Consider the following 24266-nt stretch of genomic DNA (forward strand, 5'->3'; position numbering starts at 1 on the left):
CTCCTTCTCTTCCTCCTCCCAGAGCAGTAGAGACGCAGACATGCCGCAGCTAGAGCGTCGCCGCGGTCACCGCCACTGCCTGCGCGGTGCATTATGGGAAGCCTCGCACAAGGGAAGCGCTTCGCGGCGCCAACACTCAATGGCCCTGGGACCCAGCTGGGGAGACCCAGCGTGGCTTCGATTCCGGTGCCTGCGTGTCACCAGCCGGTCGCCGGGGAAGCTGGTCCCGAGCTACAGGTCCCCCGGGTTGGGCATGGGAGGACAGCAGTTTGAAAAAGATCGAAACTGTGAGAAGTTCTTTGACTGGAGTCCCGCCTTCAGCCTTAATCAGTGCCTAGCGTGCTGAGAAGTGGAGGACTCGGGGGTCGCTTGTGTTTCAGACCCGGGAAGAAGGAAGGGGCGGCGACGTAGGTGAAAGGTTATCTGCCAGAATTTCTCGGCTTTTTCGTTTCTCCTCTTTCACCTAGCCGTTTCTACACCACCTCCAGTCGTTAGCCTCCACCACCCCAAATGCCAGCTTTTCCGGAAGCTGCAGCTTTGCGTCCTTAAAGCTGCCAAACTCCGTTAGTGTCTGCAAACTGAGATGCAGGGCGCGAGCATAAAGATAGAGATGCGGCTATGGACCCTACTGCTCAAGGTCTTATGTGGTATTTTCCGCTCACTTCACCTGGGGCCCAAAAATTCTCCGTCTATATGGCAAAGACTTGGTAATGACCTATGTAATGATGGAATTGCACAATTAAGTCTCATCCTTTGGAGGCCCTTTAAAGTGACCGTAGCCCAAGTGTGACCTCCGTAATGGTGCCTTCTTTCAGCTAACACTTACCAGGCATCCTGAGGTTCCTGTGGATACTGCTGGACGGTTTACAATTACTCATCTTTATGTCCCCACCCTAGCACAAGGTCAGCCATGTGGCAGACAAGATGCTCAGTGATTTTTGAGTGATTATGAGCATCAGCAACTTACCATGGGAAGAAACACCTTCATTACCACTTCTTTGTAATAGTCTGAAGATTTATTTGGGGTATCTCCAATCCTTAAACATATCCTTTGAGGAGAAAGAAAAGGTGTTGAAGTATCTGTATAACCATTTCTGGAGTCCTTCCCTTGTTCACACCCACCTTCCTACCCCTTGCCAACTAAATGTTCATTTGAATAGTGCTTTTTGGCAAAATTCCAAACTCCAGAATTATACACTTGTGATGGCACTGAATTAGATTAGTGTCTGCAAGGTTAATGTATCCCCAGGCACTAACCTTAGTAATCGTGATGCCTGTTTAGAAATAGCTGAAGCCCCTCCAGAGGTTCAACAATTTAGACACAGGTAACTAAGAAGAGCAAGGATAAGCCACAGCTCCATTATTTAATGCTTTCTCCATTAAAAAACATGTTTTTCAATAATATGACAGTGCATATTCTGAATGCTAATTGCAACAAAACTGATTCCAGCTAGAACAAGAGTTACCTGGAGGACAGCCTTCTGGCAACTTATAGCATCTGCAATGGCGTCAAGTTCAGATGTTAAAATGAAAAGCACCTCTGGCAGCAAAGAAGCAGACACTGAATATTAGGTAACAGGAAAACTAATACCTGAAAAGGATTGAAGGCCTAGAGATTATACCCAATGGGCTAAGATTGATTGGTTTGCCATTAAGAATAGATCTAGTTCTCTGCTTAGTACTATAACTTAAGAAACAATAGAAAAACAACGGTCTAACATGAGCTGAATAAAGAGCACTATAGAGGTAGTAACAGCAGAAGTGTTGGGGAAGCAAGTTTAAAAGATTTTTGTAGGTTAAACTACAAATATTTCTTAGTCCCCATTTGCCTCTATGCTCCTCTTGCTCATCTCCTCAAATACCAGCCTTAGGCATTCATCCTACTATTTTTTTTTTAATTTTGAAATAATTATAGACTCACAAAAGTTGCAAAAATAATACTGAGTCCTATTTACCCTTCACCCAGCTTCCCCCATTGATAACACCATATAAATTTTATTAAAGACATTAAAACCAGGAAATTGACAATGATATGGGGGAGAGCGAAACCTCAATTTGTTGTTCCACTTATTCATGCATTCTTTGGTTGCTTCTGACTGGGAATTGAACCCGCAACCTTGGTGTATAGGGATGACACTAACCAACGAGCAAGGGAAAAGACAAACCACCAGTATAAAAAGTGGTTTAAGTGGAAAACTATCTTAAAGATTGTTAAGCATAGGGAATAAAAAGGGCATATGATACGTAGATGGAGCTAGGAAAAAACTAAGCAATTAACCTGCATTAAAAAATATGTAACATTATTCAGAGAATTTATTTCTGAACAGAATCTTTGCCTGAGTAATTTTATTTATAAAGCTGATGAAATTGAGCTATTGTAAATATGTTTGCTATTTTCTACTCAACAAATACCAGTAAATCAAGTTCCTACCTCTTATTTCCCAAAGTTTAAGCAGAATGAAGACAAGTTAACTACTTAACTATATTAAAGCTCTAGGTTTCTATAAAATAGACTTATCAATTGGAAACTTTTATATCATTCTGGAGCTTCCAAGATTTTTGTGCATTTGCTTATTTCCAGATAGTGTGATATAATGCAGTCATGATTTTTTTTCTTGTTTTTTCTTCTTTTAAAAATTTAAATTTAAAAGCATGTTAGAATTCTGGACTTATCAGGGATATCAAAATTACCCTGTTGCTAACCCGTTACGGAGATCAACACAAAGGAGTTAAGTTTCCTAATAATGACCATCTTTCTACCTGCCAATGTTCATTGTAAACATTTACTAAAAGTCCACATGAAAGACTCAGCAGAAGGGGTAAAAGAGGTACTGGTTTTGCAATTGGTTCATCAGCTGTGAGATAATTATGGTTTAGAGGGATTCAGAGTAGCACAGGAGTGAAAAGTCAAGATGTGCAAGAACACAAGAATGAAGTGCTAGGGGTGAGGCTGTGTTATGATTTCATTGACTAATTGATTTTTCATAAAGACAACCATTTTCCACTTTCCTGGAGATTATGCAGCTAACATAAGAGCACAAGTGCTGGGTTCAAAGGAGGTTAGGATGTGATCTAAGCTCATAAGAAGCTCTTAGGCTAATGGAGGAGACAGACTTAAAAAATGCAATGATTTTGGGATAGTGGTCTGTGAAAACAGGTATAGAGAGAGTGCTTTAGGTTCTCTCACTGAAGAAGCCTATAAACTAGCATGTTATTCTGATACCAGAACAATACTTTCCACCTTGTTCATACCTCTAAAAACATACATGCGAAGTTCTGTACAAATACCAAAAAGGCAGGGCTTTAATCTTTAGAGAAGCGCTTCTCTCCTGGTAATTAAAAAATGTTTAAGCTTTGAAGCAAGTCCTTTCCAAACACACACACACACACCATCCAATGATTGCAGAATAATCTGCCATACTCCATGGACAAAATGTGAACAAGTGAGACTGAAGAGCAGATGCAAACTGAAAATTGGATGAAAGCAATCTATAGAAGTGATAGCGAAAGAAAATGATAGTTTTGTTTGGTTTTTTTTGCCCACTTTGTAGGTATGTTTCTGAAGACTTGATGCTATCAAAATTTGGTACATTGACTAATTGTAAGACCATAGAACTATTTACAAGAAACATGTTCTGGAACTCTCTGTAAAATGTATAATTAATCCTCATTTGTTTTGGAGGTAACTGCAGTTTCATATGCTGGTTTTGCTTCAAATACAAAAACATGGAGGCTATTGTTAATCCAAATCTAAATTTATTTCCAACCTAAACTACATATTGTATTGACATAATTTAAAGCAATGGCTACCAAATGATACTAACATTTGAGGACAAAAAAAGAGAGACAGAGAAACCAGTAATTTTCCTTATTTTTATTAATGAAGAAAAATAAAAACGGCTTCACAAAATTAAAAAAGAAAATGATAGTATCAGTGATAGAGTAGATAACTGTCTGGTGGGAAGAGACTGTTTGCCTTTTCTTTTGCTAATTGATATTTCATAAAGACAAGTATTTTATACTTTCCCCCAAAAGTTATACAGTTACATAAGCTTCCTTCTTCCGTTGTGAAAAAGGGGGATCTTTTATAATTCTGATCAAGTCTTCCAGGCTCTGATTATACAAATGGAGAATGAATAAACATAATCTAATCCCCCCCCCAAAAAAAAGAGGGGAAAGCTCAGAAATCAGCTGATTTGGGGTTTCATTTGGTTTGCAAGAAAATAAATTTCAATGTCAAAGCTAAAGTAATCACACACTTAGCTTCAGGTCCCATATCATCTGAGTCTGCATGAGTGCTCCTCAGACCTCTGGCATGAACTTTAAGGACATCCAAATCACTGATGTCCATAGGGAGAGTCCCAAGTCAGCATGGGGCAGTTAATATGTGGGATGTTTTGTTTTAACAGTCAGGGAAGTATGCAGTATATTGGGAAAGTATCCTTTTTTTTGTTTGTTTTGTTTATGTTTTGGTGCTTACCATATTAAACATCAGTTATTTGGAAACCCCATTTATACCAAATACCACATTCCTCAAGATGTCAGATAGTAGAGCTAACGGAGAAAAGAAAACTAAAAATCTTTGAGTACAATTTAGTTACTGTAAAACCTTAAGCATATATCCCTATGGCACACATTATAAGAAACATTATTATAATCAGTCTTAAAAATCAAACAGGTTGTATTCTAGAATCTTGGAAAAGGGAAATAAAGGCATCAAAATCTAGATATAAAGTAAAATAACATGAAGTACTGAACACATACATGAAGCATTGATTTTAATATTAATTTGAACATCTGATATTTACTTTATAGCTACTTTACACTGAGCAAGAGAAAGTGGTACAGGTATATATCCCCACTGTGCTGTGGCTTTCCCGATGGACCCTGACCTCTGTTGTGGCAAACTTGTTTATCAAGGGACCAAAAGTCTCTTAGGCCACAGATAGACATTTTGACCTCAATTCCGACCTCTTCCTGGGCAGGGAGGAGAGAATAATGTCACAGTGACCAGACATTAGAATTTAAGACCATCTCTCAATTAAAACTTTTTTTTTAATTGTATTTTATCCATTACCATTTAATCCCCTTATACCCTCCCCCCCCACAATCACCCCACTGTTGTCCATGTCCATGAGTCCTTTTTCCTTTTTGCTCAATCCCTCCACCCTTTAACCTCCCCCTCACTAGCTGTCATCCTGCTCTCCATCTATGAGTCTGTCTCTATTTTGCTTGTTCAATTTGTTCATTAGATTCCATATATGAGTGAAGTCATATGGTATTTGTCTTTCTCTGACTGGCTTATTTTACTTAGCATAACGTTCTCCAGGCCCATCCATACTGTCACAAAGGGTAAAATGTTCTTTCTTTTTTTTTACAGCTGAGTAGTATTCCATTGTGTAAATGTCCCACGGTTGTTTTTTTCACTCATCTACTGATGAGACACTTGGGCTGCTTCCATATCCTGGCAATTGTAAATAATGCTGCAGTGAACATAGAGGTACTTATGCTCTTTCGAATTAGTGTTTTGGGTTCCTTCAGATATATTCCCAAAACTGGAATCATTGGGTCAAAAGGTAGTTCCATTTTTAATTTTTTGAGGTAACTCCATACTGCTTTCCACAGTGTGTATTCCCACCAACAGTGCAAAAGTGTTCCTGTTTCTCCACATCCTCCTCCCTGCACTTGTTTGTTGATTTACTGATGATAGCTGTTCTGACAGGTGTGAGAGATGGTATCTCATTGTGGTTTTAATTTGCATTTCTCTGATAATTAGTGACATTGAGCATCTTTTCATATGCTAATTGGTCATCTGTATGTCCTCTTTGGAGAAGTGTCTATTCAGCCCCTTTGCCCATTTTTAAATATGGTTATTTGTTTCATGTTGAGTTTTGTAAGTTCTTTATAATAAATTTTGGATATTAACCCTTTATTAGATGTATCAGCAAGTATGTTCTCCTATTATGTGGGTTGTTTTTTAATTTTGTTGATGGTTTCCTTTGCTGTGCAAAAGCCTTTTAGGTTGATGTAGTGCCATTTGTTTATTTTTTCTTTTGTTTTCCTTGCCTGGGGAGATCTATTTGATAGAAAACTGTTCCAAGCAATGTCCAAGGTTTTGCTGCCTATGTTTTCTTCTACAGTTCTTCTATTGTTTCAGGTCCAACATTTAAGTCTTATTTATTTATTTATTGTTGTTCAATTACAGTTGTCCCAGTTTTTCCCCATTGCTCTCCCAGGTCCCACCCCCTCCCCCAACTTCCACAGTCAGTCACCACCCTGTTGTCCACGTCCATGGGTCCTTTATACTAATTCCTTGACTAGACTCTTCCCCTTCCTTCCCCCATTATCCTTTTCCCCTCTCACCTCTGGTCACTGTCAGTCTGTTCCTTGTTTCCATGTCTTTAGTTCTATTTTGCTCATTTGTTTTTCTTTGTTTTGTTCATTGGATTCCTCTTATAGGTGAGATCATATGGCATTTGTCTTTTGCCACCTGGCTTATTTCACTCCATTTTGAATTTATTCTTGTGTGTGGTGTAAAAAGGTGGTCTAGTTTCATATTTCTGCAACTATTTGACCAATTTTCCCAACACCATTTATTGAATAAACTATCTTTAGCCCATTGTATGTGGTTGCTTCCTCCGTCAAATATTAATTGACTATAAAGGTGTGGTTTTATTTCTGGGCTCTCTATTCTGTTCCATTGATCTATGTGTCTGTTTTTATGCCAGTACCAGACTGTTTTGATTACTAAGGCCTTGTGGTATAGTTTGATATTAGGTAACGTGATTCCTCCAACTTTGTTTTTTCTCATGATTGCTGTTGCTATGCAGGGCCTTTTGTGGTTCCATATAAATTTCTGAAATATTCTAGTTCTGTGAAATACGTCATTGGAATCTTGATCAAAATTGCATTGAATCTATAGATTGCTTTGGGTAGTATGGAGATTTTAATGATGTTAATTCTTCCAATCCATGAACATAGTATGTACTTCCACTTACTTGCATCTTCTTCAATTTCTTTCTTCAGTGTCTTATAATTTTCTGAGTACAGGTCTTTTACATCCTTGGTTAGGTTTATTTCTAGGTATTTTATTCTTTTCGAAGCAATTGTGACTAGGATTGTTTTCTTAAATTCCCTTCTAGTTCATTATTAGCATGTAAAAATGCAACTGACTTCTGGATATTAATTTTGTATCCTGCTACTTTGCTGAATTCATTTATCAGTTCTAGTAGTTTCTTGGTAAAAATCTTTGGGGTTCTCTATGTATAGTATCATTCATCTGCAAATAATGACAATTTTACTTCTTCCTTTCCAACTTGGATGCCTTTTATTTCTTCTTCTTGTCTGATTGTTGTGGCTAGGACTTCCAGTACTGTGTTGAATAAGAGAGGTGAAAGCACACATATCTGTTATGTTCCTGATCTTAAAGGGAATGCTTGTAGTTTTTGCCAATATAGTATGATGCTGGCAGTGGGTTTATCATAAATGCCCTTTATTATGTTTACGTATGTTGCCTCTGTTCCCACTTTGCTGAGAGTTTTTATCACAAATAGATGCTGGATTTTATCAAATGCTTTTTCTGCATCTATTGAAATTATCATGTGGTTTTTATCATTTATTTTGTTCATGTGGTGCATCACATTTATTCATTTGCTAATGCCGTACCAACCTTGCATTCCCGGAATAAATCGCATTTGATCATGTTGTATGATCTTTTTGATGCTTTGCTGTATTCAGTTTGCTAATATTTTGTTGAGAATTTTAGCATCTATGTTCATCAGGGATATTGACCTATAATTTTCTTTTTTTGTAGTGTTTGGAATTAGGATAATGCTGGTCTCGTAAAATTAGATTGGAAACCCTTCCTCCTCTTGAATTTTTTGGAATAGTTTGAGTAGGAGAGGTGTTAGTTCTTCCTGGCCTGTTTGGTAAAATTCACCTGTGAAGCCTTCCAGCCCAGGGCATTTGTTTGTTCAGAGTTTTTTAAATTACTGCTTCAATTTCATTAGGTGTAATCTGTCTATGCAGATTCTCTGATTTTTCCTGATTTAGTTTTGGAAGATTGTATGTTACTAGAAATTTATCCATTTCATCCAGGTTGTCCAGTTTTTTTGGCACATAATTGTTCATAGTATTTTCTTACAATCTTTGTATTTCTTTGGTGTCAGTTGTTATTTCTCCTCTTTCATTTCTGATTGTATTTAATTGGGTCCTCCCTCTTTTTCTTTATGGGTCTCGTTAAAGGTTTGCCAATCTTGTTTATCTTTTCAAAGAACCAGCTCTTGGATTCACTGATCTTTTGTATCTTTTTTAGACTCTATTTAATTTATTTCTGCTCTGATCTTTATTATTTCATTCCTTCTACTCACTTTGGGTTTTGTTTGTTGTTCTTTTTCAAGTTTCTTTAAGTGTGAAGTTAGGTTGCTTATTTGAGCTTTTTCTTGTTTTTTGTTTGTTTGTTTGTTTTTGAGTTAGGCCTATAATGCTATGAATTTCCCTCCTGGGATTGCTTTCCCAGTGTCCCACAGATTCTGGATTGTTGTATTCTCACTTTCATTTGTTTCAAGGTATCTTTTGATTTCTTCCTTGATCTCATTGTTGACCCACTCATTGTTTAATAACATGTTATTTAGCTGTTTTTCAGTGTTTTTCTTGTAATTGATTTCTAGTTTCATAGCATTGTGGTCAGAGAAGATGCTTGATATGATTTCAATCTTCTCAAATTTATTGAGACTTCATTTGTGTCCTAACATGTGGCCTATCCTAGAAAACGTACCATATGCACTTGAAATGTATGTATATTCTGCTGCTTTGGGGTGAAATGCTCTGAAGATATCAATTAAATACATATGTTATAGTGTGTCATTTAAGACTGCTGTCTTCTTGTTGATTTTTTGTCTGGAAGATCTATCCATTGAAGTCAATGGGGTATTAAAATAGCCCACTACAACTGTATTTCTGTCTGTCTTTCCCTTTATGTCCATCAAGATTTGCTTCACATATTTAGGTGTTCCTATGTTGGGTGCATAAATGTTTACTAGGGTTATATCCTCTTGTTGGATATAACATTTGCATGAAATATCTTTCTCCATCTTTTCACTTTTAGTCTATGTGTATCTTTCAATCTGAAGTCAGTCTCCTGGAGACAGCATATATATGGGTCTTATTTTCTTATCCATTCAGCTACTCTGTGTCTTTTGGTTGGAGCATTTAAGCCATTTACATTTAAGGTAATTATTGATACATACATAATTAGTGCCATTTTATTGTTAGAATATTTTCCTCTGTTGTTGTTGTTGTTGTTTTTCCTCATTCTTTTTCTTCAAGCAAGCCCTTTAACGTTTGTTGCAGTACTGGTTTGGTGTTAACAAACTTCTTTAGCTTTTTCTTGTCTGGGAAACTCCTTATTTCTCCTTCAATTTTAAATGATACCCTTGCTGCGTAAAGTAACCTAGGTTGTAGGTCCTTGCTTTTCATCACCTTGAATATTTCACATCACTCCCTTCTTGCTGGAAATATTTCTGTTGAGAAATAAGATGACCATCTTAATTGGTGCTCCCTTGTATGTAACTACCTGCTTTTCTTTTGCAACTTTTAGGATTCTCTCCTTGTCTTTAAGCTTTGCCATTTTAATTCTGATGTGTCTCAGTGTAGGCCTTATTTCTTTTTCAATTTTAAATGATAGTCTTGCTGGGTGCAACTTGTTTGGGATTCTTTGAGCTTCCTTGACTTGTGTGTCTTTTTTCCTTTACCAGATTAGGGACATTTCAATCATTACTTCTTCAGAGAGATTCCCAATCCCCTCCTCACTTTCTTCTTCTGGTATTCACATGATATGGATGTTGTTATGCTTCATGTTGTCCAAAATGTTTCTTAAGCTCTCCTCATTTTTTAAAATTCTTTTTTCTTTTTGCTGCTCTGCTTGGGTGTTTTTTTCTATCATCTTCCAAATCACTGATTCAGTCAGTCCTCTGCTTTATCTAACCTGCTGTTTATTCCTTCCAGTGTATTATTAATTTCAAGTATTACATTCTTTATTTCTGACTGGTCTTTTTTATGGTTTCTATGTCTTCTTCCATGCTGTTGAGTATCCTTATAATCATTACATTATACTATCTATTTGATAAATTGCTAGCCCTTATTTCATCTAGTTGTTCTTCTAGGTAATTCTCCTGTTCTTTCATTTGAGGTCTTTTTCTTTGTCTTCCCATTTTGACTGCTTCTTTGTATTTGTTTCTGTGTATTAAGTAGATCTACAAAGACTCTAGTGCTGGCCTTTGTCAGATGCTGCTAGTGACTGGCCTTGGGCAACCTTAGAGCTATCAGCGATCCACGGGTTGTGGCTGCCTCTTCTGGGCCAGTCGCATTGTGGTGAAGTGGTTCCTTCTCTCCATCCTTGGTTATAACATTTCTGCCCAGATAGTGTTCAGTTGGTTTCTCAGGATGATTTCTCTACAATTTAGTTGTAACTCCAGATTGGTCCTGGAAGGAGGTTAGTGTAGTTTCCACTTATTCCTCCACCATCTTGTGAAGTCAAATAATTTTTTAAAAGTAATGTCACTAGGTTGAGGATCAGCCCTCATTTCTTTCGATCACTCAACAATAATTTTTGAATACCTAGTATATTTCAGACAACATGCTGAATGTTAGCAATATTCATTTCCTCGAGAAATCCATGCATTTGTCCTTTTGTTCATCAACCAAATCATTATTAAATTTCTGGAACTACACTAATTCTCGAAATGCTATGGTAAATAAAATACGCTTTCTCCCCTAAAGGAGCTTGTGGTCTTCAGTTGAACTAAAACATGGTGAAGAAGCTGCTTCACTTCAGGGAGATACACTACAAGACAGGGGTAAGCATGGGATCCCCGGGAAGCACCAAGCCCTGTGGCCAGGACAGCTTTCCCAAGGCAACATTTAAGCTGAGACCTGAAAGGGTATCAGTGGGGGTTCTGGTGGAGCTCTGAGCATAAGAAGGAGATGACAGTACAGTCCTAGAGCCAAAGAGAGCTTAGTGCACTTGGGGACCTGCCAGTCATTCAGAATGAATGAATGCAGGAAGTGGTAAAAAAGACATGAGACTGCAGTGGAAAGCACCAGCAAGCTTCAGAGTACCTCGTGGGCTAAGTTGAGGCATTTGACCTTTATCTTGAGAGCAGGTTTGCCCAAAGTGTGTCTGGGTGATAAACAAGAGGATTTCAGATGATATACAGTCCAATTTATTTGTGTGTGGGGGGTAGTAAATGGATTTATTATGCATTAGAAAAATATATAATTATGCATCTAACATATTACTTAAATTATTGCTTAAGATGAAGCTGAGTTACAAAACTGATTCAATTTACAGACAAAAAAATAAATATAGTCAGTATGTGAACCACCATAATGACTGATATTTGGAAAAAAACTGCTTGAGACTAACAGGTTGCCATTGAAGGATTTCATGCAGGAAAGTAACATGACAAGACTTCTGAGTTCGAAAGGACACTCCGGCTATGGAGAATGCATTAGGACAGTGTTTGTCAAACTTCTGGTGGAGTCCCATTAGTAGATTCTCAAATCAAGTTTAAAGTTGTAACTGGCAGCGGTTTATTTGTTTGTTTTTTAGGATTTTTTTTTCAAAGATTTTATTTATTTATTTTTAGAGAGAGGGGAAGGAAGGGAAAAAGGGAGAGAAACATCACTGTGTGGTTGCCTCTCGCACACCCCCAACTAGGGACGTGGCCCACAACCCAGGCATGTGCACTGACTGAGAATTGAACCAGTGACCCTTTGGTTTGCAGGCCAGCACTCAATCCACTGAGTCACACCAGCCAGGGCTGGCAGGGTTTTGTTTTTTTTAATGAAATGTAATAGGGTAGAATAAATAATACAGTGATACCTTGGCTAATGAAGATAATTCATTCTGCAATCAATTCGTAAGCCAAAATCTTCGTTAGCTGAAACGTGATTTCCCATCGTTTTCTATAGATAATCATTTAATTTGTTCTGGATGCTGCCCACTATTTAAAGATAAGTTTTATAAAATAGTAAAAAGCACACTATAAAAGGACAAAAACTCACCAAAGGTTGAGATGAATAGCTACCCAAATGGATGAAGGAGAATGGAAAGTAGAATGAAAAACTGACTATCTCTATGCTATTACAGAACATTGTCATCAAATCTGAAGCAGTTTATGTTATCAGGCGTCTCGCTTCTCACTGTCTCGAGCATAAACAACCCAGTCGGGGTGGTGGGTCTCCCCTGTGTGATGTGGTCAGCTCATTTCTTTGTTACACACATACAGACGGAAAAGATAAGCTCCTGGAATGGCCCAACCATTCACGTTTGCTGCTTTATGTTAGCGTGCACATCCACTAAAACATTCGTTAGCCGAGTCCAAAAACAGTGGAAGAAAATGTTCATTAGCTAAAAAATTTGTTAGCAGGTTTACTCGTTAGCCGAGGTATCACTGTATTAGGCAACTTCACACATGATCAGAAGCAGCATACATAATAATGCTTTTAATTACATCTGTTTACATTCATGTATTCATGTGTGTGAGCCTTTACTGGATCGCAGTGTAAAATATTTTTCTTCCTGTAGGTCAAGGTCAAAAAAAGTTTAAATATCACTGGAAATACACTAGTTAGGAGGCTGTCACAGTACTTTGTTCATTCATTCAACTATTTATTTATTGAACACATATTATATGAAAGTTATTGTTCTAGATCCTGAGAATATAGTTACTAAACAAAATAATGTCCCTGATCTCACAAGGTTTACATGTTAGTGAGGAAAGGATACAATGAACATGTAACCAATAAGTAATAACACAATTTAAGAGACGGCAAGCTTTTAAAATGCAATAAATCCAATGGAGAAATGTAAGCTCCAAACAGGCTGCATTTTTACTGCTGTGTCCCAAGCACTGAGAAGAGGAACAGTGTCTGGAACATGGCAAATATTCAGTAAGTATTAGTTGAGTGAATGAATGAGGGATGTTATTGGTTTGACTTAGGTAGCAACAAAAGAAATTAAGACAAGTACATTGGTCTAATATACACTGAAGAGAAAATAAACAGGGCTGAGTGAGAAAAAAAGATTTAGAGGCTGAGAGATAAAAAAGAAAGGAATAATTTCTCTACAGCCTATTTCAAATACAGTAACCAAAGTGATCATATGATTTCCGCACACCAAACCCTCCCATGGGTTCCCTATTGTGCTCAGAGTAAAAACCAAAATCCTTACAAGGGCTAGTAAGACTGGACATGATCTGGGCTTATGTACCTCACTGACCTCATCTCTGGTCATCTCCCCCTGGCTCTCTGTTCCAGCCACACTGGCCAGCTTGCTGTTCCTCAAACTCTCAGTTAAGTTTCTGGTCAGGGCATTTGAACTAGTTGTCCCCACTTCCTAAAATGCTCTTTTCCCGATATTCATATAGCATAGTCCTTGCTTCCTTCAAGTATCTCCTTCATGAAGTCTGTGCTGACAACACCAACTAATACTACAGTTCACTTGCTCTGCCTGCTCAATTTTTCCCCAATACCATTTAATGTTATGGATATAGATATATAAATAGAGAGAAAGAGACATAGATAGATAGATCTCATGCCATATAATTTCTTAGTCTCTTCCTTGTCTCTCTCTTTACAAGAATACAAACTCTCCCTGAGCTTAGAGGGTCTTGGCACACTGTAGGTGCTCCATAAATATCTGTCCAATAAAGAAATGAAAGGTGACTCGCAGGGTTCTGGTTTGAGCAACAGGGTGCCTGGTAGCTCCCTGAGGCAGAAGACACAGGAGGGTGTGGGACTTGGTAGGGAATAGTAAGTTCAGTTTGGACATGCTGAGTCTAAGTGTCTGTGAGGCCAACAGTCAGTGGGTACTGACGCTTAGGCAGTTGAATGTATGGGCATGGCTCTCAACAGAGCTGGAAATACAAATTTGAGGGCCACTGGATTATGGATAGCATTTGAATGAGTGATGACACTGGTAAGACAATGTATATAGAAAGAAAAGAAGAATTTTAGGAAAGTGGGCAGTGAGAGGCTGCTGCCCATGGAGGAGAGGGAAGGAGACAAGGAGACAGGGAATTGGGGAAAACCGGGGCGGGAGTCCATGGAAAGTCGTTTTAGGCAGGAAGATCTACTAGTTATCGATGCTGTGTAACAATTACCCCAAAGCTTAATGGCTGGAAACAAAGCACATTTCTCATCTCACGCTTTCTGTGGGCCAGGAATTCGTGCACTGCTCAGCCGGATCCTCTCTTCTAGAATACCTTACAAGGCTGCAATCGAGGTGTTAGCCAAGGCCGCATCTCTTATGAAGGGTTGACTGGGAAGCAACCCTCTCCAAACTGTTGCCAGACAGTTCCAATTGTTGGCAGGAGTCAGTTTTCAGAGGGCTGTTGGGAGGAGTGTTACAGAAAGAGGGGAGTCCAAAAATCCCCAGAGTTTGCTGCTGGGGGATGGGGAGAAGGAAGCATCTTTCAGAATGCCTCCACATGCCTGAAGCTGGTGGCCAATGTCTTTCTTATGCAAAATGGCTTTAATGCACCCAAAGCCTCAGGTAGATGGGAGGAGCCTTGAACCAGGGGACGGTATGGAAAGCACACAGAGCCTACGTCGTCGTGGGCAGCCGTCCGTCTCGAGAGACGATGGTGTAGCTTCTTAAGAGTCTATCTGCACCTCCGAGAATGGCTGTGCAGTCCGACTCGGGAGTGACATGGTATCTGTCTCCTCCCGTGTTGAATCGACATCTTATGATGACGCTGGAGTGTCCTCTCCAGTGAAGCTGAAGCTACAGAGCCTGGGCAGGGTGATATGGAGGGTCTACTGTTGCCCATGCAGCAGACCCCCCCTCTCTTCGCAGCTGAAGGGTCCAAGGGAAAGACGGAGTCAATACAGCTTGGCTTCAGGTGCGCCGCAGGAGTTGCCGGTGTTGACTACGTCAAACCGCCTTAGGGACTCCGGCTCCGGATTTTCTGTCGGGGTTTACTCCCTTAGCCTTTCCCCTGAAGAGGTATGCCGCAAGGCAGCGGAGGTTTTTTGGAGTCAGAGTTTTCCTTCTCTGATGTGCCCTGACTGGAAGATCGAACCGGTGACACTTAGCTCGCAGGCCGACGCTCAATCCACTGAGCCAAACCAGCCAGGGCCCAGAGCCTACGTAGGGTTCTGTAAATGGTCAGAACTGTTTGCAACGCCCACTGCATCAGAGGACGCAGTCAGGGATATATAAGCAGCTGCGGACATTTTAGCTCTCTCACTCGCACGCTCGCTCTCGGGCTCTATCTCTCTCTCTCTCTCTCTCTGGCGCGCTTGCTCTGGAGCTCTCGCTCTCTCGTGTGCTCCCTCCACGTGGCTTGGTGAAGGGGCCTTCTCCATGTGGCTTGGAGAAGGGGTCTCCAGGCTGTTTTAAGAGGCTCTTGCCATGCGGCTTTGAGAAGGAGAGGAGATCCGCACGGTTTGCAGGAAGAAGGCAGTTTGTAAGGAGGCTGAGAATCCAGGTGGTTCTGCATTGAAAGCTGGAGGGCACCACAGCACAGAAAGGACCTCCCCAATCAGATTGAATGATTGGCAGCTGCTGGTAAAGCTGAACTGTGTTTGGAAAGTAGGGAAACGGTTTCTCTGACTTTCCTAAAACTAGCCTGGTTTGGTAGTGGGGATGTTACAGAACCCCTGGGCTGCTCCAGTTGAAAACAAACCCACGGGCTCTTTAGTTAGGGGCCCGATTGCCCGCCGCCAAAATTATAACTCTCAATACCAGAGTTTGGTGAAAAGAACGAATTGTTTATTTAACAGTTATATAGATTTAGTTATTTGCGGATTTCCGTTGTTAAGTCTTATGCTCTTTAAAACACCCACAAACACATATCCTTGCCTCCCCCCTTCCAAACCAGGCTAGTTTTAGGAAAGTCAGAGAAACCGTTTCCCTACTTTCCAAACACAGTTCAGCTTTACCAGCAGCTGCCAATCATTCAATCTGATTGGGGAGGTCCTTTCTGTGCTGTGGTGCCCTCCAGCTCTTAATGCAGAACCACCTGGATTCTCAGCCTCCTTGCAAACTGCCTTCTTCCTGCAAACCGTGTGGATCTCCTCTCCTTCTCAAAACTGCATGGCAAGAGCCTCTTAAAGCAGCCTGGAGACCCCTTCTCCAAGCCACATGGAGAAGGCCCCTTCACCAAGCCACGTGGAGGGAGCACACGAGAGAGCCCGAGAGCTAGAGTGAGAGCCCGAGTCAGAGCGCCAGAGCGAGAGCGCGAGCGAGAGTGAGCGCGAGCACGCCAGAGAGAGAGAGTCAGAGCGCCAGAGCCAGAGCGCGAGTGAGAGTCCCAGAGTGAGAGCACGAGCGAGAGCCAGAGAGAGTCTGAGCGAGAGTCTGAGAGAGTCTGAGAGAGAGTCTCAGAGTGCCAGTGAGAGCCAGAGCCTGAACGAGAGCTTGAGAGAGAGTCTCAGCTAAAATGTCTGCAGCTGCTTATATATCCCTGACTGTGTCATCTGACGCAGTGGGCGTTGCAAACAGTTCTGACCATTCACAGGTCCTTACGTAGGCTCTGTGTGCTTTGTCCATACTGTCCCCTGGTTCAAGACTCCTCCCATCTGCCTGAGGCTTTGGATGCATTAAATCCATTTGCATAAGAAAGACACTAGCCACCAGCCTCAGGCATGTGGAAGCATTTGAAAAGCTGCTTACTTCTCCCCATCCCCCAGCAGCAAACTCTGGGGATTTTTGGACTCCCCTGTTTCTGTAACAGGGAGGCAAGGATATGTGTTTGTGGGTGTTTTAAAGAGCATAAGACTTAACAACAGAAATCCGCAAATAACTAAATCTGTATAACTGTTAAATAAACAATTCTTTTTCTTTTCACTAAACTCTGGTATTGAGAGTTATAATTTTGGCGGTGGGCAATCGGGCCCCTAACTAAAGAGCCCGTGGGTTTGTTTTCAATTGGAGCAGCCCAGGGGTTCTGTAACAGGAGGGCCTCAGATCCTTCTCCTCTGACTCTCCATAAGGCACCTCACAACATGGGAGCTTGCTTCGCAGAGTAAATGTGCAAGACTCAGAGAAAGAGTGCAAGCAAGTCTGTTAAAACTTCATCTTGGAGTTAACCATATCAGCTCATCTCACTTTTGTCTTATTCAGTTCATTAGAAGAAGATTACAAGGCTCAGCCCACACGGAAGGGGAGGGGATTACAAAAGGGAGTGAATACCAAGAAGTGGTGGTCACTGGGATCCATTTTCGAAACTACCGCCTACAGAAGATGTGTCAGCAGCGTTAAATGTCCAGGAGATTTTGGCAATGAGGGGAAGACTTTTGTTAATTTAGAGAGAGCTGGCTTAGGAGACCAAGGAAGCTAAGGCCAGACTGTGATGGACTGCAGAGAGAGTTATAACAGACAAAGTGGAGACAGCAACGCTAGACGATTCTTTCAAGATACCCACTTAGATATGATGGAAAGGATTGAGATAGCATGGTTAGAGAAAGGAATGGAGTCAAAGCCAAACTGTGGGTTTTTAAAAACTGGAAGAGATTTGAATGTGTTCAAATGTTTCTGGGTGGGCAGGAATAGAGAGAAAGATTGTGGTCAGAGAAAGAGGCAAATCACTCAGATGGTTTTATAAATCCAGGAGAAAGATGATGAAGGACTAAGAAACTACCATTTATTAAGTCCTTACTTGTCCAGGCTTATTGTATTAAGCGCTTTACCTATATTATCTCAATGAATTCAACTCTCAAAGGTTTATCAGTATTATATAGATCAGGGAACAGGCTAAAAAACTAAGAAACTTGCCTAAGGTCACATAGTCAATAAGAGGAGTAAAATTTGAATTCAAGCTCTGTGGCAATAGATCCCAGAGTGCAGTCCTGAACCAGCAATACCAGCAGCTCCTGGGAACTTGTTAGAAACACAGATTATCAGGTCCAGCCCCAGAGCCACTGAATGAGAAACTCTGGGGGCGGAGCCCAGTAATGTGTGTTTTAACATGCCCTACCCTCCAGGGAGCTCTGAAGCACGCTGAAGTTTGAGAAGCACTGCTTCAGGAGGGAATGATTTCTAGGTTTCTAGCTTGGGAAACTCACAGAGAAATCACCAGAGGAGGAAGGTTTGGTAGAAAAAGACAATGAATTTAGTTCTGGACAAGCTGATTCTTGTAGGCAAATAGGTGGAGCTATCTAGTAGGTAAATAAATAGATGCCTCAGATGGTTGAAGGAAAGGTCATGATGGAGACTAGCCTGTCCCTAATATTTACAGGGCCTGTGACAAGAGTACAAATAACCACATACGGGGGGCCTAAATATTTAAAAGTTATAAATCAGCCCAGACTGGTGTGGCTCAATTGGTTGGAATGTCATCCCATACACCAAAAGGTTGAGGGTTTGATCCCCAGTCTGGGCGCATTTGGGAGGCAACCAATCAATGTATCTCTCTCCCTCTCTCTCTAAAATCAATAAACATTTTTTTTTAAGTTATAAATCAGCCCTGGCTGATGTGGCTCAGTGGATTGAGTGCTGGCCTGTGAACTGAAAAGTCGTTGGTTGGTTCAACTCCCAGTCAGGGCACATGGCTGGGTTGCAGTACAGGTCCTCAGTTGAGGGCATGCGAGAGGCAATCAATTGGTGCTTCTCTCCCTCTCTTTCTCCCTTCCCTTGTCTGTAAAAATAAATAAATAAAATCTTTAAAAAAATAAAATAATAAAAACGTATAAATCGAACTAACTTATTGTTAAATAAAATATACTATTTCCTTTTTCCTTAACAAAAATTTATTTATTATACGATTATAGTGACAAAAAAATTTAAATATCTGTAAAGCAATGGTTTTCATATGATTGAAAGTTGGCAAAACGGCCAAGACAACTTCGGAGCTTCGTTGATGTGTTGGTGATTGGGATAAGTCATAAAATATACACATAATTCATGAATTATTCTCTACTTCATGAAATTTAGTTTTCATGCTTTCATTTCAGCAAGTTTCAGTAATGTTATAATGAAGATATTCACATAATTTTTATTCAATTGACAGCAGTGATTATTCAGAGTTAAAAATATAAATATTCAAAATATACAAAATTTCAAAAAGATTTTCTTAAAAAACATAAACCAAAGAAATGAAAATATGTTAAAGTTCTATTTTTCTACACTATTCAAAACTATTAAAATTAAAAAGCAAAATACAAATCATAATATCCACAATTTAGATGAAAGTTGCTTAAAAGTTAAAAGTTTTAATTTTTTGATAGTTTAAATCTTATTAATTATTTTTATAAAGATAAAACCATTAGCACACTGGCCAGGGGGCTCAGCTGGTTAGAGGATCATCTCAATGCTCCAAGGTTGCAGGTTCAATCCATGGTCAGGACACATACAAGTGCCAACCAGTGAATGCATGAATGGTGGAACAACAAATTGATGTTGGTATATCTCTCTCCCTCCCTCTCTCTTTCTCTCAGATCAATAAAAAAAAACTATTAGCAACATTTATGTTTTAGTTATCTTTTGCTACATAACAAATCACCTCAAAATTTAGTGGCTTAACATAATGATCTCTTATTTCTCACCAGTCTGTGGGTTGAATAGCTGGTTCTACTGGTCTACCCCGGGCTCACTCACGAGACTGCAGCCACATGGTGGCCCTGCTTGAAATGGAGGGTCTAAGGTAACTTCATTCACATGTCTTGGGCCTTTGAGGGGATGGCTTGGAGGCTGAGACCTCTGTCTTCATATGATTTCTCATCATTCAGCATCTGAATGATGATGGCTGGATCTCAGCAGGAAAGCAGGAGCTGCCAGGCCTAACATTTAGGCTCTGAACTGGCAGTCACTTCTGCCACATTCTGTTGGTCAAAGCAAGTCAGAAGGTCATCTCAGATTCAAGTGAAGAGAAACAGGCTCCACTCAAAAAAAATATTATATTAATTTATTATGTGTCAGACACTGAGCTAAGTGCTATAAAAATGTCAACTCATTTATTTTTTTTAATAACCCTCTAAGGTAGGCAATGTAATTATCCTTATTTTACAGATGAGGAAACTGAGGTAGAGAGAAATAAAATAACCTGCTCAAGGTCACACCGTAACTAGCACATGGTAGAGCCAGGATTCCCCACCAGGCAGTCTGGCTGCAGAATCCATACTCTACGCTGCTAAACTGTCTTGTATATTTTATTTATTTGTTTAATAAAACACAAAGACTTGAAGAAGCTAAGGTCTGAATCTTCCAGCTCTAAGATTCCTTCAAAATTCAGCTTATGAACACCAAACACCCTTGAGACTGATGTCAAACTCCTATTTCCATTAAAAAGCCGTATTTCATGAGCCTTGCTGTGTGCTAGACTCCAAAGGAAAACCAATAAAGAGGACATGCCTGTCCTTAAGAAGCTTCCCATTGATTCGGGAGATAGTACATGACAGAGTCAATTGGAGAGGTCCAGCATAGTGGGGGTCAAAGAAAAGCATGGATCACATTGAGTTGAAGTAGACTCCACTTCTTGATGGGAGACATGGCATGAGTGGACAGGAGTAGGAGGAATTACTGGCAGCTGTCTGCAAACAAGTTACCGCAGTCCCTCACATTGTCAATGTCAAGGATTGGTTATTTACATAGCTTCACGTGTGTTATGCTTAGACCTACATATACACAAGTAATATGATATGTTAAACAATAGAATATATAACAATAACATTGTTTCCTATTGTAAAATGTTCCTCTGACATTCTGTGCAACTAGTATAACTACCAGGAGAATCATGATTTAGAACGTGAAGAGAAGCAAGAAATGGATGTTCAGCACTACTTTGTTATGCAATAATTAATTACACTCATGCAGTCTGAGGAAAGATTTGACAAGTTAATTGTCTTAACACTTACCCTGCCCAAATCCTCTCCAAAGTCAAAAGCAGCATCCATCTCTAATGTGGGCAGCACACATTTGGAGGCAGCTGCCTTTTGTTTGGGGGACATAGAACAAGAGCTGTAGAGAGGTGTTTGCCTGGAACCTGAGCTGTGTTAGCTAGCAGAGTGGAGGTTTAAAGATATGGGTCACACTGTACCTGTGCTGAGTGCTAGATCCTGAATGACGAAGATGCCTCAATTAATTTATGTTGTGTGTTTGCCTATGTAGGGACACACAGTTTAAGGAAGGACCTCTTGTCTAAGTCTAGCAAAGGCACTGGGTAGGTACCATTGAACAGGAGATAACATGAGAGCAGAGGAGAGAGAATCCAGGGAGAGTGTGTAGGAGTGAGAAAAGTAGTGGGCAAACAAGAATGGAACTCTGGGAAATAAACACTTTGTATACAGAATGAATAGGTTAAAATGCGTATCAATAGAGGAAATGATTAAATAAATAATGATGCCTTAATTCTATGAAATGCTAAGGAACTCCTTTCATTGTCTCTTTCTATATATATATATATATATAATATGTAATATATATATAGTATCATAAAATAAAAACAGCCAGCAAGGTGTAGCACAGTGACATAACATGATTTATATTATATCTATTTCACACACACACACACTTGTGATTGCATTAAAAAAGGACAAGTAGCAAATACACAAAACTTCTAAGAGTTTGGAGGTACAAAGGGGAATTTTCACATATTATTCAACCACTTAGAGTAACTTGTCTATGAACATGGATTTTCTTTTATGTAAAGCACTGATACTAATAGTAAGAGGGGGGACCCCCCCCAAAAAAAGTAAAACTGAAATTATCTTCTGGAGGGCGAGCCCCTTGTAGTAGAGGCCTCCGCTACTAGGTGAGGGTTCTAGGAACCCATCTGTATCAGTGTACCAGCTGGTGCTGTTGTGAGAGGCTGCCTTCAGCTTCAGTGAAATTTCTTTGAAGACTTTCTATGTGTTGGTCCGTTTCATGATGGGTGATTTACAAGTGCACCTGCCCACACCGCGCTGAGTGCTCAGCAGTTTTGATTAAAAACAGCATGACCCCGGTGTCCCCACCTTCTCTGTTCACCTAATCTCATCCCAAGAGACTATTTTTTGTTTCCCCAGATGAAAAAAGTCCTCAACGGAAGATGTTTTGCCAATGTGGAAGAGGTGAAACAAAAAACAGCAGAAGCTCTAAAAGGCAATGAGTTCAAAAACTATTCTGAGCAGTGAAAAAAACATCTTGATAAGTGTATTGCATCAACTGGAGACTACTTTGAAGGTGACTGAAGTTTACACATGTAAGAATATATACACTATCTTTTACAAATAAATTCCATTTTGGGGGTCTCCCTCATATAGTCTGATTGCCTTTTTGCTTTTGTTTTTAATTTTCTTTTAGAATTCTTCATCTCACCCATCTACCTTTCTATTTATTTTTTTCTTCTGTTTGTTTTCATCCTATGGCTGTCTGCTCATGATTTTGAAAAACACTTCTTCTTACATCTTATTAAAGATGCTAAACAGTATCCCAACATTTTTTTGTATCCTGTAGTTGTTTGCATGTTAAGGAATTTGTTCCTTCCTCTTGTTCTTTAGAGAGGAAAGGATTTTCCTTTCTCTTAATCAGTATCATTTTTTCATGGACTCCATTTTTTTCTTTTTTTACTTACTTGGATTGAATGAAACAAAGCCAGCAGCTTGTGCCCACACTGTCTGCTTGGGAGATAATAGCATCCTTTTCTTAGAACAACAGCTTGAGGGGAGGTGGGTGAGAATGGTCCCAGGCAGATTCTGAGTTCCAAGGGAGTCCAGTACAGCTTTGCTCACTGAGGTGACATCTTCAACACCTACTGCCTGGCTCTTGGATTCTGTGACCTCATATGCTACATAACAACTTTAATTCCTATTCCATTCAAACGAACCAGGGCTTCTAGGAGAAATGGCTGATTCCAGTTGTGGGTAGGAAATATACAAAATAAATCTGAACATCTCATCATTCCAGATAGTGAGAATTATGCATCAAAAGGATTCAGGAACCATCTGGAAGGGGCTTCCGTCGACCAGAGGTGGACACTGAAGCGCCAGTGAGGATAACTGCATCGGATTGAAGCACACAAATAATTACACCTGCACGTTCACAGTACACCCCCGCCCCCAAGCCCTAGTAGGCTTCTCTGGGAGGGTGCTAGAGGCCAACTTATTATTTTGAAAATTGATAAATAAAGGTAAGAAATCCAGCATTTATGTTGCCTTTCCTGTATGAACTGTATCACAGAGAAACCAAATACAGATTGTGGGAACGTTTCTCTTAAAGAAATATTAAGTTAATAAATGAAGAAGAAAGGTTAGAGAGAAGCCTTTTGCCACCCCCAATGTTATAATGGATATAGACCTTAATCATCAACAGCTACCAACATCACAGAAAAGAGTTGCAGCCAGACATTAAGAAACTCCTGGTGGAAGTAAACAGCAACACCTATAAAGTAGTCTTATTTAAAAAATCAGACAAACCTGATCAAGCCTCTAGATTCGACTCCCTTTTTACATGAAATTCAGAGCATAGAGGAACATGTTAAACATTTCCCCACTATCACCATGATGATGCATCATTAATGTCCAGATTGCAGGAAACTCGACCTGCTCTCTTTGACAAATAATCAATAAATAATTTATTAGGAAAAAAGAATATATATCATATATACGTACATATATGGGAGAATGTATAGAGATCCAAAAAGAGAGTGTACATTTGTATTCTGATTCAAACATTGTTATTAAAAAATCATGATATTTATCAAACAATTGAAAATTTGAGCACCAATTGGATTTCTTAAAACGTTAAGAAATTATGGTAACTGCTGGGGTGATGATACTGTGTTAGTGTAGAAACGAGTTTTTATTTTAAAAGATATATGCTAAAATATTTGCAGGTGAAATGATACAATGTATGGAGTAGAATATGAAGAAACAAGATTACCAGTGAGTCAATATAATTGTTGAACTGGGTGATGGGAACGCAGAGGCTCTTACACCATTATACTATTCGGCTAAATTGCACATCTGTTATTCATTATAATAAAAAATTTCAAAAGTTGGGATTACTTTTTCAAAATTGAATGAAATAAACCCCTAACACTTGACTCCCCATTAAATACCACCTCTGTCCTTACAATACTTCCAGCATCCTGGGACCTACAGTGGGTCTCATCCAACCCCAATTACGTTCTTCAGTCAGCACCCATGGCTAAAATCAAGCCATGTCAAAATTACCTTGAAAACCCTTTCAATTTCCCACAAAATAGGTATTGTGTATAGAGTGATTCTTGGGTATGTTTACATTTGAGAAACACTGAGACAAACTAAAAGAAGGTCCAAAAACC

At 39.6% G+C, this 24266-nt stretch overlaps 1 long non-coding RNA gene across 1 annotated transcript; it reads left to right on the forward strand.

The window, feature by feature from the left end:
- The first annotated feature begins 117 nt into the window (after positions 1-117).
- LOC150021683 (uncharacterized) lies at positions 118-23980 on the forward strand. Its single transcript, XR_016509032.1, has 5 exons — positions 118-237; positions 19555-19649; positions 22009-22184; positions 22889-23111; positions 23817-23980. It is a non-coding gene; the product is annotated as an uncharacterized LOC150021683 (long non-coding RNA).
- Positions 23981-24266: the final 286 nt, after the last annotated feature.

The sequence above is a fragment of the Furipterus horrens genome, unplaced genomic scaffold (genome assembly GCF_987537825.1).
Source record: "Furipterus horrens unplaced genomic scaffold, mFurHor1.1.pri manual_scaffold_1, whole genome shotgun sequence".
Taxonomy (NCBI): Eukaryota; Metazoa; Chordata; class Mammalia; order Chiroptera; family Furipteridae; genus Furipterus; species Furipterus horrens.